At 41.4% G+C, this 17,930-nt stretch overlaps 2 pseudogenes; both read left to right on the top strand.

Annotated features, from left to right (window-relative positions):
- Positions 1-1,010: 1,010 nt before the first annotated feature.
- On the top strand, positions 1,011-5,787 carry LOC122154757 (annotated as a pseudogene).
- Positions 5,545-16,086, top strand: LOC122154756 (annotated as a pseudogene).
- Positions 16,087-17,930: the final 1,844 nt, after the last annotated feature.

Below are 17,930 nucleotides of genomic sequence, written 5' to 3'. Positions count from 1 at the left end.
TTGGCTTTCACTAGTGTGACATTCATCTGTAACCCTGTGGTCAATCTGCTGTGAAAATAATCCTAACGTATTGTATATTCTGTATCCTGTAGGCAAAGAGGAAGCAATTGTTTGAAGCATGGTGACAACTGTCCGATTCTCAACAGCAGGCATGTCAGTGGGTTTTGGTGAGGCTCTGATCTAATTGGAAAATTAGAAACTGGAGTCAAAATTAATAAATTCAAGGAAATCTTGAACTTGGTTGCTCAAAATATAATACTGAGGACAATACTCTGAGACCTTATTTGTACGCCTTGAAAAACATCTTCATTACTTTTATTCCAGTAGTGACCATTTCTTTCACAGTGTTGATGAAATGTGAGTCAGTGGGATGGGATGGAAGTTCTGTATGCCTGGAAATGGATGCTGAGCGGCATCTAGGGATGAAGGTGGAATAATCTGCAACAATTTGGTTTTTTTCTAATAATACTTATTTTTAAATGCCAGCATAGTAATTTGCTGCTCTTGGAAAGACTTTGGACAGGTAAAAGCAACAGAAATCTACAGGTAATGTGCATGCAGTAATTTATTAATTTTGGTTGTCTTGAGGATACTTTTTTGCCAGCTTTCTCAGTGTATTGAAATACGAACCTGCAGATGGGGGTATTGAAAATTGGAGGGGTGCTATACCGAAATCTAATCTAAACCTCCCAATTTTCAAGTATTCTGTACCTTACCGTCCTTCCTCCTCAATGCCCTTCTTCCAGATTGTTTTGAATGCGTTCTTAGAACTTGCACTATGTTCATGTTTTTTTCTGTAGAAAAAGAATTTGAAATAGTTCTGCAGAAATATCTGTTCCTGTTTCTTACATAAGCCATCTCTCTCAGACTAGTACTCCCATAAAAGCCTTAGCTGTTAGTAGTCGTACTGAATAAACTTCCTCTTCAGGGATGTCAATCTGTTGACATAACCACAGTTCAATACTAAGGTTTTGTATTTTTGTGTTGGATGTTTTTTGAATTTTCTGAAGGTGAAAGTGGATGCCTGGGATTTGCACTACACAGGTCGTGTAGTAAGTCACCTCTGTATCACAGAGGAGGATGTGACATGGCAGTTATCCTGACAAAGCCCCTTCTGTAACTGTTGATACCTTATTTTCTCCCAGCCACACGTGCAGCTTGCTGAAGATGATAAGGTTCGGTACGAGAATGAAATGCAGTTGTGGGAAGCAAAAATGGTCAAACTTGGATGCGAAGACCTGATACGTTCCAGAAAGCCAAAGCCAGAAAAGAAAACTGCTGAAACCTGTAAGCAAAGCTGAAACAGCCAAAGCTTCTTCATGTGAAAACGAGGCAAAGTTAAAGTTGAAAAAATCGGAAGAATGAAATGGTTAAGTATTTTATATTTGATGCCCTTTGGTTGTCATGTCTTTGTCCTGCTGTGTTAATGCTGCAGTCTACATTAGCACCAAAATTTGGAGAACCCATAAAGGGCCCACCGGAGAAGCAGAAAAGATGATCAGGGAAGAGAGGATGCGGTATCTCTCAGAACTGACTGAAATAATCATTGCAGGTGTAGCCTCAACTGTACAACAGTAACTGGTTAATCAAGCTGTGAGTAGTGATACTCAGTGACATCAGCAGAGCTCTCCAGTAATGGTAGATAACGGCTAGCTTTTATAAGATATTTTTAATGAAAGCAAGAATATTCTGCAATGTTACCATCTAAATGCTGTAAATAAGAGCTGAAATGTGAGTTAATGCTGCTGTGTTTTATTCCCTCCGTGGTATTGGTAGCGAAATGTTCTACATTTCAACAAAAGGCACAGGAAAGGTAAAATACTAACTTTTATTTCATGCATCTTTTTGTACGAATCAATCAGTGCATACCACTTGTGTTGCATTTCATTAAAGACCATATGAGTTTTGTGTAAACGTATCTTTACAGGACTTTTATTCCATGGCTTTGTTGGGATACATGCAAACACTTTTGCCTTCCTGTTGTCACATTTGGGACAGCCTGGAAGGAAGAGACTATGTGCGAACTGTTAGAACTTTGAGTTTGGATGTAATAAATGTAGGTATTTTGAAGAGGTGCTTGTTTTTGTTTACCAGGGTCTGTCTGTCTTAGTGAAAGCCTCATAGGTATTTTGGAGAGTCTATTTTTAGAAGGAAGGCAAGCTTTTTCAGCAGGCAGTGGATTTCATCCATCCCGAATGACTCACAAAATCCAGCAAAGCTTCGTTTCTACCAGTGGGAAGTGGAAAGCCAAAGAGGAGTTGCTCGCCCTTTTGTTTTATCTGTTCGTTTTGCGCTGGTTTTAAAATGTACTGCTGCTAACTGTGTCTGAGCGCACCTGGCTTTCCTCCTTCGCAGGAGAACACAGAGCGCGTCCCGAGGGCGGAGGCTCTCGCTCCTCAGCAGGTTCCCGGCCCGTCCCTGAGGGGCAGCCGCCCGCACCCAAACCGTCCTCGGAGCGGCGGGGGGGCGGCGGGGGGAGCCGGGCCGGCTGCAGCCTGGCCGCCGGCGGCTGCGCAGCTCCTGCCCGCTCCAATTAATTGTGCGGGAAGCCTTCCCCCTCCCCTGCCGCCCCCCGCGCCCGCCCGCGGAGCGGCTGCAGCCGCGGAGGGGAGCGGAGCGGAGCGGGGCCGAGCGGCTGAGGGGGGGGAATCCCGCCCGCCTCCCTGAGGGCGCTGCCGCCGCCGCGCATGCGCGGGCTCGGCCTCAGCCTCAGGCTCGCGCGGGGCGGCCGGGCGGGCTGGGGCTGCTGGAGCCGTGCGGGGCCGCCCGGGGCTCTGCCGAGCGCTGCCGCGTCCTGGGTGCCCGCCGGCGGGCCTCGCCGCGGGAGATCCGCCGCGGCTGCCCCGCGCCTCGCTCCGCGTCCACCCCGCGTCCACCCCGGCCGCGCCGAGCCCCACGCCGAGGAGGCGGCGACGCGGCGGTTCCAGGTGCGGGAGGCTGCCGGCCGCCCCGCTGCTGCCGGCCTGACCGGCCGGCCCCTCTGTGCCCGCAGATCCTGCGCAAGGCCTACGCCGCCCTCAGCGAGGCGGAGCAGCGCGCCCTGTACGGTGAGCAGGGCACGGTGGGCGAGGAGGGCGAGGTGCTGAGGGGCGAGCGGGACTGGCGGGAGTACTGGCGGCTGCTCTTCAGGAAGGTGAGAGCTGGGCCGGGGCCCCGCAGGGCTCGCCTGGGCAGGGGCAGGCCCTGCGGGAAGCGGGGAGCTCCCTGCTTCGGGCTTGTGGCCGTGCCTCCCTGGCGAGCTGCGGGTAAAGCACGTGGCTGCTGTTGTTTTGCTTTGTTTGTTTTGTTTTGTTTTTTTTTTTTTAACGCTGTCTCTGAAATCCATCTGGTGAATAAATCATGTAACTCCAGAAGTGTCACTTCTTTGCTTCAGATCACAGTGAAAGATATTGAAGACTTCGAAAAGAGCTAGAAAGATTTGGACAAAGAGCTAGCTGCTATTAAAGCAGCTTATGTGGATTGTGAGGGTGACCTGGACAGAATAATGGAGTCTGTGTTGTGCGTGGACTATACAGATGACCAAGAACATGGAAAATTGTAGAAAAAGCCATTGCCTCTGGAGAAGTCCCATTCTACAAAGGTTTTGTAAGATAGTCTAAGCAGAAAATGATTGTGAGAAAAAGGCGGGTAGGTTATATCAATCCGGGACCAAAGGGAAGCATTTTTTTTATGATAAGCTTTTCATCTTCCTTGTTAGAAATAAAATGGAACTGTTCTTGAGGCAAATGTTTGCCACAGGATTTCTGGGTTACAGATCTTGCTCTGTGTCTTTGACTTTCACATTTGGGCACCTGTGTTCTCCACCCTTCCCCCCCTTCCCCCCCCCCCCGCCAAATTGTTGTGAAAGGCTTTTGAGCTGTGATAGGCTGCTGCCAATCTTTATTCCTTTGTTTTATTATTAATTCTTTATTTTATTATTATACACAATGGCTTATTACAGTTTAGCACGTCCCTGCATTTATTTACACAGCTATGAGTTGCTGGAGTTCAGTGTACGTGGTAGAAATATGTTATGCTGCGCCTTCTGGCGAGTGTGAAATAACATGCTGGACTAAATGGACCTCTTCTTCAACGTGGGTTTTTTTGAACACTTTGTAGATCTTACATGCACATCACAGTAACCGTTCTCTAAGTTAAAGAAAATGTAATAGCTGCCAAGACAAAAAAAGTGTGGGTGGGGGGAACAGGGATAGGCATAGACATCACATTCAGCATTGTGAAACAACAAAAAACTGTCCCGCTCTACTAAAGCCAGAATGGTCTTTCTTTCACCAGTTTGTCATCTGTGGCCAAATTTGGAAACGATTTGTGTTTCCTTGCAGCTAGTTGTATACAGATTTAAAAAAAAAAAAAAAAAGTTTCATAACTATTATAAGACTTTGTCAAATAACTTGCAAAATACTTGTTAAAAAACTAGTTTGCTATTTTCAGCAGAAAAAGAAGCTAGAGAAGCAGAAGAGACTAAAGCTGAACTGGGACTTGATGGAGAAGATGATTTGAAAGCACTGATTCAAGTAAGGGCTTTTTCTATCTGCTGAAGAGAAGTATGTTACTGGCCTATAATTCTGTTCTCCCTGAGCCTCTTTGTAGTTTAGGATCCTTGCAACTTGAGAGTTCTGAGGTTAAAACCTGCCCTTAATGTTAGCTACCTATGTACTTTACTTAATAGTCAGTGTGGTATGGATTTTACTTGCCTGCAGTCTTTTGAAAATTAACAAAGTTATTCAAATATCCTTATGGCATACACAATCAAAATATTTAACGTCTAGTTTTAGCTAGTTACAGGGAGTATTAATGATTCTTTCTCTGAGGGATTCCATCATGGATGTAGAAGCTGATAGGTCTTACTGTTTTGTATCTTGAGGACCGAGGAAAGAAACATACTGTTTACATTCTGCTTTTTGGAATGTTTTCTGTTTCTCATCATCCAGTGGGCTTCCTAGAACATTCATGCTTAATCATTCCCCAAACTGTAGGAGAGTTTTGGGTCTAAACTTAGAAATTGTTTTGCTTTTCCTAGGCTTATGTTGGGAATTTTTATAGCCACTTTACTGTCTGTCTCGATACTTCAGGAGAAGTTAGGTATAGAGCCTAGAGTATACAAGGTAGAATTTTGCTTGATAGGTACTATACTTTGTATTGTATTATATTTGTATTGTATTATATTGCTTGCATTCCCTGTTTAATATATTCCAGTATTTTATGTAGCTGTCATACTATCAACTTCAATAGAATAATCTGTACTAGGAAGTAGTAAAAGTTTTGGGTCGGTTTTCTTTTTTGATTTCCTTTCCCCCAGAGCAGAAATAAAGATCGAAAAAAGGAAATGGATGACTTTTTGGCCCAACTGGAAGCAAAATACAGGAAAAATGCTAAAAAAGGAGAAAAGACGACTGCAGCCAAGAAAGGAAAGAAATAAAGAACTGTGTAGGCTGAGATAGCAGGTATCATTTTGTACGGGATCACGTGGATTTGGGAGAATTTCAGAGTTTTTCTGGGCTACTGTTTCAGAGTGTGTGCATCAGTTTGCTGTGACTGGGAGGTATGATACAGAATGCATCACGAACAAGACAAAGCATTCTGGTGCTGCTCTTTAAAAATCCTTTGGGTGCTCTTCGGTTAAGATCAAACAGATTCCTGAGTAAAAGTTGTTACAGTAAGGAAGCGGTGTGAGGTTTGGGACCATGGTGCGTTTATTAAACTTCTTTGGAAGCACCTTCCTTCCAAGCACCTAATGGATATTGGTACAGTTGATGGTAAAACGGTGTAACCCCTCACCTTTGAGAGTCTTCAGTGACAATTCCTGCGGTTTCCGAGTTGAAAACCTTGTCTTTTTGCTAGTCACACGTTTCTTATGTAACAAACCTTCTGCTGTTTTTTAAAAGTCTTTGAAGTTCAGGCTCAACAGGTATTTTCAGTGGTTTTCTAAAGATACTTTGGAATATTGCAGATTTAATAGAGGAAAAGTTTTCATAGAATTCTGTGCTAAGTTGCTTCCCCAGCCCTCTCTACATTTTCTATGTAGCTGTTCAAAACCCTTCTGGCTGATTTAAGTCAAGTAAATACTACACACTTGTATAGCAGCTGTAACTATGGCTACATTGTTAACTGCGATGTCAGTGCTGGTGATGCCATGTTCCATGAAAGGGCCAGCTCGTGTTTGGCCTTGGATTGCCTGTGGCAGATGCCTTAGGAAGAAGACTGCAGCATGTATGTCACTGTGCAGGAATCCTCTGACACACTGAGGTGAGGCAATAGCTGAAAAATCCACAGGAGAGAGTCAGTTCTGTGCATTTCTAGGGTTTGTGATGTCCCGTGACAAGGAGTTCCAAAGCTCAGAAATGCATTGCTTGTTATTTCAATAGCATCAGAGTCAAGTCTGCTGTAGGGTGGTAATGATTAGCTACTTCACTATATTTGTCAACCCTTCTGTTATTTCAGAAGTGAATTACTTAAATAGGATCTGCAAATACTTGAAAGGTTTATGCTTCAGCTGTTTTTAAAACCACCTGACAGTGTGTGGGGGTATGAATTTGAAGGGTAATTAACTAGTTTTCAACTCTGTCTCAAAGGGATGAGGCTGGCTTTATTTTGTGGATCATTTTTCAGAGGCTTATGAGCGACAAGGTGAACACTTCCATTTGAGCTGAAAGTCCTCACTGCTTCAGTGATAGCATTCAGGAGCTGGCTATTTAATAGAGCTTCCCAGGGGGAAGCTAGAGGTAGATGGTAACTATTCCTTTACGCGGCTTCTTTCAAAAATTATCCTGATTCTGAGAGTACAGCATATCTATGTTGCACAACACATGGACCTGAACGTTACTTTTACTGTACAAAATAGATACCTACCAGCCCAGAGGTCTCGTGTCAACCATTTGTACAGAAACCAAAAATTACCTTATGATGAGACTGCTTTCACTTTTTTAACACAGCTGACTCCTCTTAGCTATAAAATACTACATTATATTACTAGAAGTCTGTTCAAGTTTATTTGTATATTTTTGTAACTCTTGTGCACTAGGGCTACAGAAAACTAACTTGCTCCCTGAGGAATGGCACCGATATAAAGGGGATGCTTATCTCCAGTGAGCTTGATGTACTAAATGCCACACTGTACAATGTTCCAGTAGTGTCAGCTGTTAAAAGAAATTGTATTTTGAAAGGGTTTAGTGAACAGAGGCCTCTCTTTAGCATCAATTTGCCTCTATGCAAACCCAAGAGATTTCAACTGAGACCAGAGCTGCTTTGTTTTTTTTTCACCCCTCTAGAAATGCAAAGGAAAGCTAACTTAGTTACATTTGCACAGTTCTGCTTTGCTTTCTTTTCCCTTCTTTTTGAGTAAAGCATGCTTGGATCAACTGGACTCAGTAACTTCAATATTGATTAAAAATTATTAGCTGTTCTGTAGGTACCACTAACATTCTGATAGCTTACATAACAGAGTGGGATAGTAGGAGCTACTTCCTAAAGAATACTGACTAGTTTTTTCATTATGAATTGTAATTTAGAAAACATTAATAAGGGAAATTTAGAAAGAAAGTGCTCTTTAATTGGACAACTTTTTTAAAGGAAAAACTGTTTTCATGCAGCGTCCTAATTTTGTTGAAATACATTAAGTGGTTATCCTCACCTCGTCTGTACGCTTATTTGTGATCTGGAGTTTACTGTTTTGGGAGGAAGACCTTCAGCTAATCACTTAGAAGCATGTATTTCATGTTTTTGTCTAATTTGGAGCCACAAGGGCAACTGCAGCAAATACCACTGATACATCTGTCCCAGTGCAGAACCCATCTACTAACAACGTCGTTGCATCTGTGGGTTTGGAGCCTCATGGCAGAGTGCAGAAATCTTTGGTAATTGCAGGCATTTTTAGAAAGGGAGACTGACCTATTTTGCAAAATTACCATGAAATATCCCGCCAGGAAGACAATGTACTTTCTTTGAATACTGTCTGGAACTACTTGCAGTAAGAGTCCCTTCTGCCTCTTCCACCTTCAGTCAGTGAGGAAGAGGTCCAAGTATGTAACACAGGAAGAGTCACTAGTGTGCTACCCTTAAAGTCATCAGTTCTGCTCAGCTGGCTTGCTACCTTATCTTTATACAACTGCGTTGATATCTGCTGCAGTTATTACAGGATTCATAACTTGTCTGAGTTGAGTTGTAGAAGCAGCAACATGTAGTGCTTGCTTTTGATAGTATAATGTTGCTTTAAACATATAAATACAGCTTTTAACATTGAAATCACTGCTGTTACAGAAAATCTTTCATCTTCTGTAGAGCTAACAGAAAAATTGGCAGATTCTGCAGTACTTGCCTGTAACAAGATGAACAGGTCATAAGCCAGTAATGGGAAAACAACAGTGGCTGAGTGTGTTGTCTGGATTTTCTAGGAGTTAGGCTTTACTGCCCACTGGAGTGCCATTTACCCTTCCACTGGAGTATAACTACTTCTGCTGGTAGCAAATGGAATGTTTTAAGTATACCCCTTCTAATCTTTGGCAGCTGCTTCTTAGATTGATAAAAAAATAACTATTCATAAGGATGGGTGTTTGAAGACTCTGCTGTAAACAATGTTGACATTGCTGAGAATGAGAGCTGGTGCATGACTCTGGCCATGGATGGACACTTCTTCATGGCACGTTTAGAACCCCTGTTTGCTTTTTGTGACTGATCCACCTCGACTGTGGGCTTTCAGAGAACCATGCAGCTGAAGACCTAATAAACAGAGATCATGTACAACTTTAGGACTTTTGAAAGGTATTAAAACTAAGTACCAAATACATCTCCTTTAGCTTAAAACTAAATTGCTTTTCTTTGTTGGTGGTTTTTTTTTTATTCTAATATCAACTGTGTTACGTATGACTTAGGCAAGTTTGAGACAAGTGCCTGGCCATCCAAAAGGGGCAAATTTTATGCTTTCACAGTTGCTGCATTGCAGGCAACTACTGTATTCCTTGATATTTCATGAAGTGTTCAAGTCTACAAAGTTCTTCTGCTGATTTCAATATTTTTTTTTGTTAATACATCAGTCAAAACTCAGCTTGCATTTGAAGATACTGGGGTTGGATTTTGGGGGGTGGGGGAGGGAGCAGGTTTCAGTAGGAACCATTCCTGTCTTGCTTAAAAACCAGTTACTTCAGTTTAGTGCCTTTCAGTTGCCTCTTGTACCACTTGTAAGTGGTAGGAGGCCACTCAGCTACTCAACAAGCTAAAAGACCCCTCCTGTCCTCTGACAGTCACCCAGGTACTTGCTACCTTAACCCTTGCAGCTTCCATTAACTTTTGCAGCTTCACTCCTATCTTGTTAGTGTATTTTTATGTGGGGAATGCTGACAACTCTACAAGGAGTCCCAAACCACTGCGATGAAATGAATCCAGCGTCATTTGTCTTGACGGAGCTAGTTTTCAGAACGTGCACCTAACCCCTGCTCTCTGTGCCACCCTTTCCAGGTGGAGGTGATACTTGGCATCAAAACAAAGTTAAGTTAACAGGGAGTGCTTAAAAAAAAAAGCCATTCTGGGACACAAAAGTTAACTTTTTCTCTCCTGTAGTCTCTGAACAAACTCCCTTTCACCTGACTAGACTAGAGCTTGTGTGTGCCATGAGGTAAAAAACCTAAATCTCTGCTGGTAAAGTTGAAATAAGTAAGGTTCATTGGTTGACTGTATCACATGGTGTACACATGTGCAACTAGTCTTGTCTGCAGTAGACTTTCATTCTGCAGCCACATCAGCTTGCTGTGGGTGATTGCTAGTCACAGAGTTTCTTGGCAATGGATTTAAATGAAAGGAACTTACTTTTTCATTACCACAGATTTGTTTAATTTTTTTTCTTTTTTTTTTTCCCACAAGACTCTTAAAAGAAAAGGGGTGGAACACATCACAGGAATTAATTGCAAACCTGTATCTTGACTATCAGGGCCGTATTTTCCTTCCAATTGAGGGAACAGACGGAGTGAGGAAGTCGATAAGTGTTACATTCAGTTCTTAGGATGGGGAACCACCAGAGGTCATGTGTAGCACCTGAACAATGCTTTTCAAGTTCCTGTCCTGTTCTTCAGCAGTTAAATTATGCTGATTCTCCTGAAGCAAATCTCTAGATTGAAGAGAAATGTTTGCTATTACTGTTATTAAGGAAACCAAATACATTGGACCAAACGTGTTGCAGTTAAAATAGGAGGTTTTTTATTTACTGGTTGGATCATGGTCTGTGGCATCTGTATTTACCTCATCTCCCATTTAAAAAAAAAAAACATGCTGTTTTCTGTATGATTTCTCTATTTGTAGTTCGGTATTCTCTATGTTTAAACATGTGCATTTGTATATTAAATTAAATTTTCGGCTGCCTAGTGTGTGACTGTTCTGATCCTGTCTGATGAGACTGTTGCTACCTGCCAGGTGTTCCTTTACAAAGGAGAGCTGCACCTCATCCCGCTGTCAGAGACCCAGGAGCAGGAATGTGACCTATCTGCCACCACTCTGACAATCTCGCAGGCCGGTGACGCTGTTGTCCACCTGTTCAGAGGAGTTCCTGGCTGCAGAGCCCATCCCAACAGCAGTGTAGAAGCGCATCAGTGGGTATGTGGGTGTTTCACTTTGGTCTTGTGCAACAGTGAGTTTTGATTCTGGGCTGTCTGGGGTGCTTTCTTGTATCCAGTCGTTTTCCTGTTAGGTGTGATAAAGTGGCTTCCTTTTCAGAAACTAGTGTTTTTTCTGTGGTCTTCTTCTGAAGAGGGAGACCAGTGCCCTGTGGGCTGTGCTGTGATCTGGGGGCTCTGGAACTGGTTCACTGCTGTGATGCCACACCTGACAAGGACAAGTTATTCTGCCTTCACATCCTTCTTGTACTGAAAAATTCTGGAAGTTCTGTGGGCCTTTAGGAGCCCTTTGAGGAGGGAGAAAAAGGATTGCAAACTAAAGTGTAGAACCATCACGCTTTTCAGAGCGATAGCTTCTCACAGGTCTATTCAGCACCATAAGTTATTTTTTGCAAGGATTTGACAGCACGAGCCAGATGACTTCTACACCTGGTGCAGTGAAGGATGCTGTGTAGTAGGACATGTTAGTCCAGGTCACAGTGATGCATTTTACCAATGTGGGGATTAAATTTTTATTAGCCATGTATAGTTCTATATAAACAGACATGCCAGGTGTTAGATTAGCGGAGTTTTAACTTTAGTTTAGAATAATCATCTGGCATTTGGCCCATAATACAGATTAGTATTAAAGTGAAAATGGGAATATTAGCTTAAAGAGTGGTTTCAGCTTGCAATGCACTTACTACACTATGTTGTTATTGTACAATACAGGTATCCTGAGAAAATTCAGGCCTCATTTCACCGAGCCCACTGCTACCTTCCAGCAGGCATTGTGGCAGTGCTGAGGCAGCGCCCTTCGTTGGTGGCTGCAGCAGGCCAGGCCTTTCACCTGCGAGAGCCTGTGGATTTACGAGCGTGTGGCTCTTTTCAGACTTTCCCTCCAGACGAGCGTGTGGTGACCATAGTAAGTGATCCTTCTGATGAAACTTGTCACTGAATTAGGTTCTGTAAGTGACGAAGGTTCTGTGGTCAAGTGATACAACTATGTGGATTTAATTGTTAAAATAGAATGTTTTCTGATTTATTTTTTAATTTTGACACTAGACATGCATTTCCAGTTCTTTATGTTAAATAGCTTTTCTGCCTTCAGATTGGCATAGCTAGGCTTTCAGATGGCTAATCAGAAGTGCCTTCTGACATCAGAGGTTACTGTTAGTAGCTCCTCTGCTGGAATGCTCGCTAAGGAAATTCATCTAGTTCTGTGATCAGAGCAGTCTGACAGCACTGCCAGCCAACACCAGGAGTTGCTCCTAACTACCCCTAGGTGTTCATTCCAAGGCTTTTCCCCTTCTCAGCCGTGCTTACGCAGCTCTGTGAAAGCTACTTTAGGAAGTGGTTTATGTTCCTTGTCCAAGCAGTGTTGTATTGGATATGTTTGCATAACAGAGTTATACCGCTAGGCTCCTGAAAATAAGTTTGGGAGTCAAATTGTAGATTTCTTGACTGTTTTTGAAATCTCAGCTTTGGTTTTGTTAATTGAAAAGAGCCCTTATATTTTTCAAAATATACCACCGTGGCCTGAATACTGAGGATCTTTTTAAATGTCTTTAAACTGAAGGAAGTTCGTGTTTATTTAGAGATGTCAACTTGGAATATACTTCATTAGATCTGAAAAGCAACATATCTTAAGCAAACGTATCGAAGATGTATTTTGATTACAATCTCAGGTATATGGGTGACTTAAAACAAATTCAGAGAAAACTGGTGGAAAGTTGATGCCTGTACACAGCACAGTCACACTGCAGTAAGTTATTTTCTTTTGCTGGGGCTTTTTCAGGTTACTTTCACAGTGTGTTTCTATGCACAGCTGGTGCAGCAGAAGTTTGTTCTGGATAGACGCAGTGGATACACGCTGCCCCTCCCATCTCACCCTCAATACAAAGCCTATGAACTGGGCATGAAGCTGGTAAGTTACTTCTTATGCATTTTGTACTTAGTCTTTAGTTTGCTTGTTTACCTATGTGCAAGAAATTACTCTGCTTGTAAGTTGCCTGCTTGTACAGAATAATGCGAGCAAATTGAGTTACCATTTTTCTGGACGTACATTATTGTGGGAGCTTTCTTTTACAGGCTAGAGCACTCTTGTACTTACATAGATTATAAGTACAGGTCAAGCCTTCATGCTTGTATGAGGAGTAGCTTGTGCACTACAGATCTGTCTTCCAGGTTGCTTTTCCCATGTAGAGAAACTTTGCGAAGTCAGAATGAACCATTATTGCTGCAGAAAGACAGATTTCAACTTCCAACGCAAGATACTGCTCCCTGACATATAATTGGGTTTGGCACCTACTTCTCTCAAGTGGCAGTATCAGGAGCTCGATGGCAGTCAGTTCTTTACGCGGTCATTTAAAGGTGCACTTAAATTTGGCACATCTGGAGAGTCTCATGTTGTTGCATCTCTTACACAGGCCCATGGCTTTGAAATTTTGTGCTCCAAGTGCAGTAAAGTATCTCCTGATTCCAAGAGAAATGTGTTAAGCGGTCCCCTGTGGGCGAGATTCCTCAGCAACCTGAAGGAAAAGAATTACTTCAAGGTGTAGTTGTGTGTGTGTGTTTGTCTTTTAAACATGCCAGGAAAAACATGTTTTAGCTCTTGAACTTGTCTAAGTAGCTACAGCAGGGCAAGAAATCTGGTGCTTCTGTCTGTGGGAAATTAATGGATGTCTCTACAGGAGATCTGTGCAGTTTGTTCCCCTTTGAAATGAATTAATTTCTTTTGGAAATTAAAAAGGAAAAGGCAGGATTTGTGGATGAATTTATTCATCTAAAGAAAGTGGAAATATACTCAAATAAAGGAAACCACAGTTTGGCTGTGTGTCAGTATAACTGTTTTAACTGTTTTACATTTCATTTGCATGCATTTAGAATTAAAATTCTTTAAGATCTATACTTAACACCCATTGATACATTTGGGGCCATGTAAGTGTATTTTTTGTGTGGGGCGTTTTGTTTTGTTTTGTTTTTTAAAAGATGCCTTTGACTGCTTATTTGAAGTTTACAAACTGGTCATAAATTGACCACTTATTTGAAGGTTATAGAATCGGACAACTGGGAATGCTTAGGTTAATATCTTGTAAATATAAGAGAAGGGGAATATGCTTACAGTACTGGAATGCCACTTGTATGGGTAGTTCCCCAAAACCAAGAGATTCATTCACAATCACAATCCTTGCACAATTGTAACTTGGGCATGGTAAATACACCGTGTTGTAAGGATCAGTAATTTCTTTGATTGTTTTTAGTGTACACCATATGATATTGTAGCACAAGACTTCAATTATATTTGACAGTGAAAACACCTTACGCCCCTTTCCTATATTCTGTTCCAAGCATACGTGGCACAGCAGTATTACTTGTTGGGATTTTTCTCAGAACTAAATTTCTGTCTGACAAATAGTCATTGTTACGAAGCAGTGTCTGTGGAAAGGAAGGGGAGGGAGAATTCTTTAGATTCATACTTGTGGCTTGCATTAAACAGGGAGAAATGGAAGGATCTGCTAAATACTTGGAAGTGCTGCACAGGGCAGAAGATTACTTCTAACATTCTGTTACCAAGCCAGAAAGGTAAGAGCTACTTGAAATTCATGAGTAACCATCCATACACAGTACCTACAAGTACTTTAATTTACCTTTTTTAATACTTGTTACAAAAAACCTGAACCCTTTTCTCCACTGTACACTTAACATAGGTGCTGTGGCTAAGACATAGGGGTATTAATTCCTCTAGAATACTCTACTAGTAGAAGTTACTGCTTGAGTAACTATTTATCTTGGTTTTGTAAAATGCTAAGCTATTCCAAGGTGGGTTAAGAGGTGACTGAAAAGCATCATTTGGCTGGTTGGTTATAGAAAGTGTTTAAAAGCTTAATTGAAAATCAATCTTAGTGAATAAGAAATACTGGAGTAATCTGTCTCCTTTACTTACGAGAGGCAGCTGGCTGTAGATTTCTCCAAAAGATCAAATCCAAAACATAAATCATTACAAAAATATCTGAGGGTTTGCCAACTCATAATATCTTGACTGTTAGTTGCTTGAGTTTCCAGTCTTGTGCTGTTTGGGATCTGGCAGTCCTAATGTTTACCAAGACAAAATAAATATAAATAACGAAAGAAGCATGAGAAATTTGCTTTGGAGCCATCAACAAGGAATAACAGTAACTGACTGTGTCATGTTTTGGCTAAGTACTATTGGTGTAGTATTCTGGTACTTCCCCCAGATTCACTTACCTTTTTGATGTCTTTGCACAGAAGGAATCGTGAGGAATTGGAGTGAAAACTTGCGTGTAGTGTGTGTGATGCCACTGGTATCGTAATGCTAGTAAAAATCCATTTCAGTAAATGGAATTTTATTTCGTCTAGCTCTTTTGAAGTGAGCCCAGGTGATGAAATCTTGACACTGCTACAGACAACAGCTGTTGATTTGAAGGAATTTGAGAGAGAAGCAGCTTGTCTTCCTCCAGAGGATGGTGAGCCGGGATGGGGGGTGGGACTGTTCCTATCACAAATGAGTATTTGCTGGGGAAGAGGGTGAATGTTCACAGCACTGTACCAGTCTCTTTATCGATTTAGTCTCCTACCATGTGACTGCTGGAGGTGTTATTCATGGGCCATCATTTAAGATTAAGGCAACCACGTTCGCTTGTATAAGCTCGGGGCTGTGAACTGGCGAAATACGCAGTCCAGTTTCTGGTTTGATACCACTAGATTGATAACACCATGCACACTTATACCAGATCAAGTCCTTTGTGTCAACTGGATACCAGACAGGAGGTATTTAAACATTTAAGAATAATAATAAATCAATTCCAGTACTGACAATACAAAGTTAATTACTATATCTGGTCTACTCTGATGGCCAATACAAGACCAGCATAAACTTTATATAATAGGTTCTTTTCACTCATGTCACAGGAATGCAGTTGTTGCCAGTGTGCAGCACAGGTCACATCTGGATTTCTGAATGATGCCTTAGCATGCAAATCCAACATTCAGCATTAATGATTGTAGTGGAAGGTCTCCCTCTATAGTGTAAGCCTTTTCTTCCTTCATTTAGTGGCAGAAGGATTACCTGTGGCTACAACAATTTCTGCTAGTTTGAAGCTGCATGTAAAGCAGAGTTTTAAAGTAGTCAAATGAAATCCGAACACTCTTCTCAGCCTCTCTCTGCCTTATAGCCCGTGTTATTTTGTATCAGCACGAAAACTTAACAGTGCAAAAATAAGCTACAAAATGCTAGCAGTACTCTCAGCCATCTGGATTGGGTTTTGTGGCCATTGTGGGCTGACAGATTTGTGCCTGAATAACAAATATGCCCTATATTCTTTCAGATGACAGTTGGCTGGAGATTACAGCAGATGATCTAGATCAGATGCTGAAGGAGGCAAGAAATGAGTCCCTTCCTTCCTCAAATGAGGAAGAGCAGAAATATGACTTGGAAGCAGTTGCTGAAAGTATGAAGGCTTTTGTATCCAAAGTCTCACCACAGTGAAGGAGCAGAAATGCCACGGCAGTAGTATTTTTAAGTTTGGTGCGTGGTGTAGAATGTGTTTTCATTCTGCTGTAGCCCTTTGGTTGATTCTGTAATGGGCAGAATCAACGTTTGAAAGCGTTCTGCAGTAGCAGAGGCCTGAAACAAACCCATGTTACCAGTGAATATGTAGTTGCTTTTATCAACCACTCGTGGTTTTGTTTTCACATGCATTCATTCGCAGAAGTAACCAACTAGTTTCAACAGTTTATTAAATGGTTGTTTCATAGACACAGTTTTTTCTCAACAGTAACATAATCCAGATTGACATCCATGAGATAATTTTCATTAACATTTACAGAAAACTTTACAGATACTTGACTGATTTGTTTGCAAAACACGTCCCAAAATGACTAAGCATTACTAGGAATAGACCAAAACTCAAATAAAGCATTTCATACATAGTAATAATAATGCAGAAAACTTTTTTGCAACACGTTGCCTCCATGCTAAACCAGTCTGCACTGAAGAGGTTAGAATAAGTAACAGTTTTGAGCTGCTTTATGTCCTGTTCCTGCATTTTTCTGAAACACTTAAATTTTCTCGAAAGCTTCAATGCGTACACCACTTTGACAGCATTTCACATTTTAGAGTAAAACTTCACATGAGTTTACAGAACCAAGGGTACGTTTAGGGACAGCACTAATGGAGACCAATTTCTTTTGGTGGCTACCTTCCAAACTAATTGTGTGTGTTTGGTTGGTTTTTTTTTTGGTCTTCCCAAATATACACAATTTAATTCTGCAGTTGGGAGGGAGAGGAGATTTCTCTCTCTTGGTAATGAACTCCAGCCTTTATTTTCAGAAGAAAGAACTAGCTCCTCTGGATCAGGCCTTACCTTCTCTAATCCTTGTCACTTTAAAAACTAGTAATTTCCCTGGCTAGCACTCCTCCTTTTCACACAGTGCAATCACTAGTGCTTTCCCAGGCAAAGTTACACAGCGTTGAGCAAATAATGCAAGCAGTTCCATAGCAAAACATGGCTTTACAACAGCTTCAGAAAGTCACATCTGCTAATATGCCACACGTACACGTGGTATGTTCCTACAAACAATTAGGTACATTTACACAATTTCCACAGCCTGCATTCAAACAAATCAGATTGTGTTGTCCACTGTCTACATGAAACTGTGCAGCGTTCCACAAATGGATCTATACAGTGACTAGAAATTAGAAAATAGCCATGCAGTTGTGCATGGTACAGGAACGCTTCTCTTTTGGCTGTTCACAACTTACAGCAAATTAAATTATTCTGTGAAAATTCTGTTAGTTTCCAGTGCAAAATTAAGGAAAAATCTGAGAAACAGCAAAACAGCTTCTGAAGTGTTGTGTTCTGAAGGTAGTACTGCAACAGTACGTTGTGGCTGAGAAGTTACTCCCCTTCTATCTTCCCAAACTGGGAACTAATCTTTACAAGACAGTAACAAAATATGCACACATTTTAAAGTTAAAACAAGTACTGTAAATTATTAAAAATTAAGTTTTGTTCACATTACAACAGTTATCCAGCTACAGATCACAGTATAAGATTTAAAAATACAAAGCAAACACTTGTTATATTTTAAGTATTTGACAAGAATATACCTTAATAAGCTGCGCCAGAGAAATTGATGCAGAAGACTCATCAATCTGTTCGCAAAAAATCAAGCACATATTCAAGTTCTACCATCAAAATATTGCAATAGTTAACCTCTACTGTATCCTGAAAGTCTGAACTATATCCTCCGAGTGCCACTGAAAAAGGCATTTCCAACCTAGTGTGATGGTATTTGTTCAAAACAAAATCCAAACCTATGACAGCTTAA

The sequence above is a fragment of the Tyto alba genome, unplaced genomic scaffold (assembly GCF_018691265.1).
Source record: "Tyto alba isolate M040663 unplaced genomic scaffold, T.alba_DEE_v4.0 Super-Scaffold_46, whole genome shotgun sequence".
In the NCBI taxonomy this organism is placed as follows: Eukaryota; Metazoa; Chordata; class Aves; order Strigiformes; family Tytonidae; genus Tyto; species Tyto alba.
The sequence above is the reverse complement of the archived record's forward strand: the minus strand, read 5'-3'. Positions and strand labels throughout refer to the sequence as shown.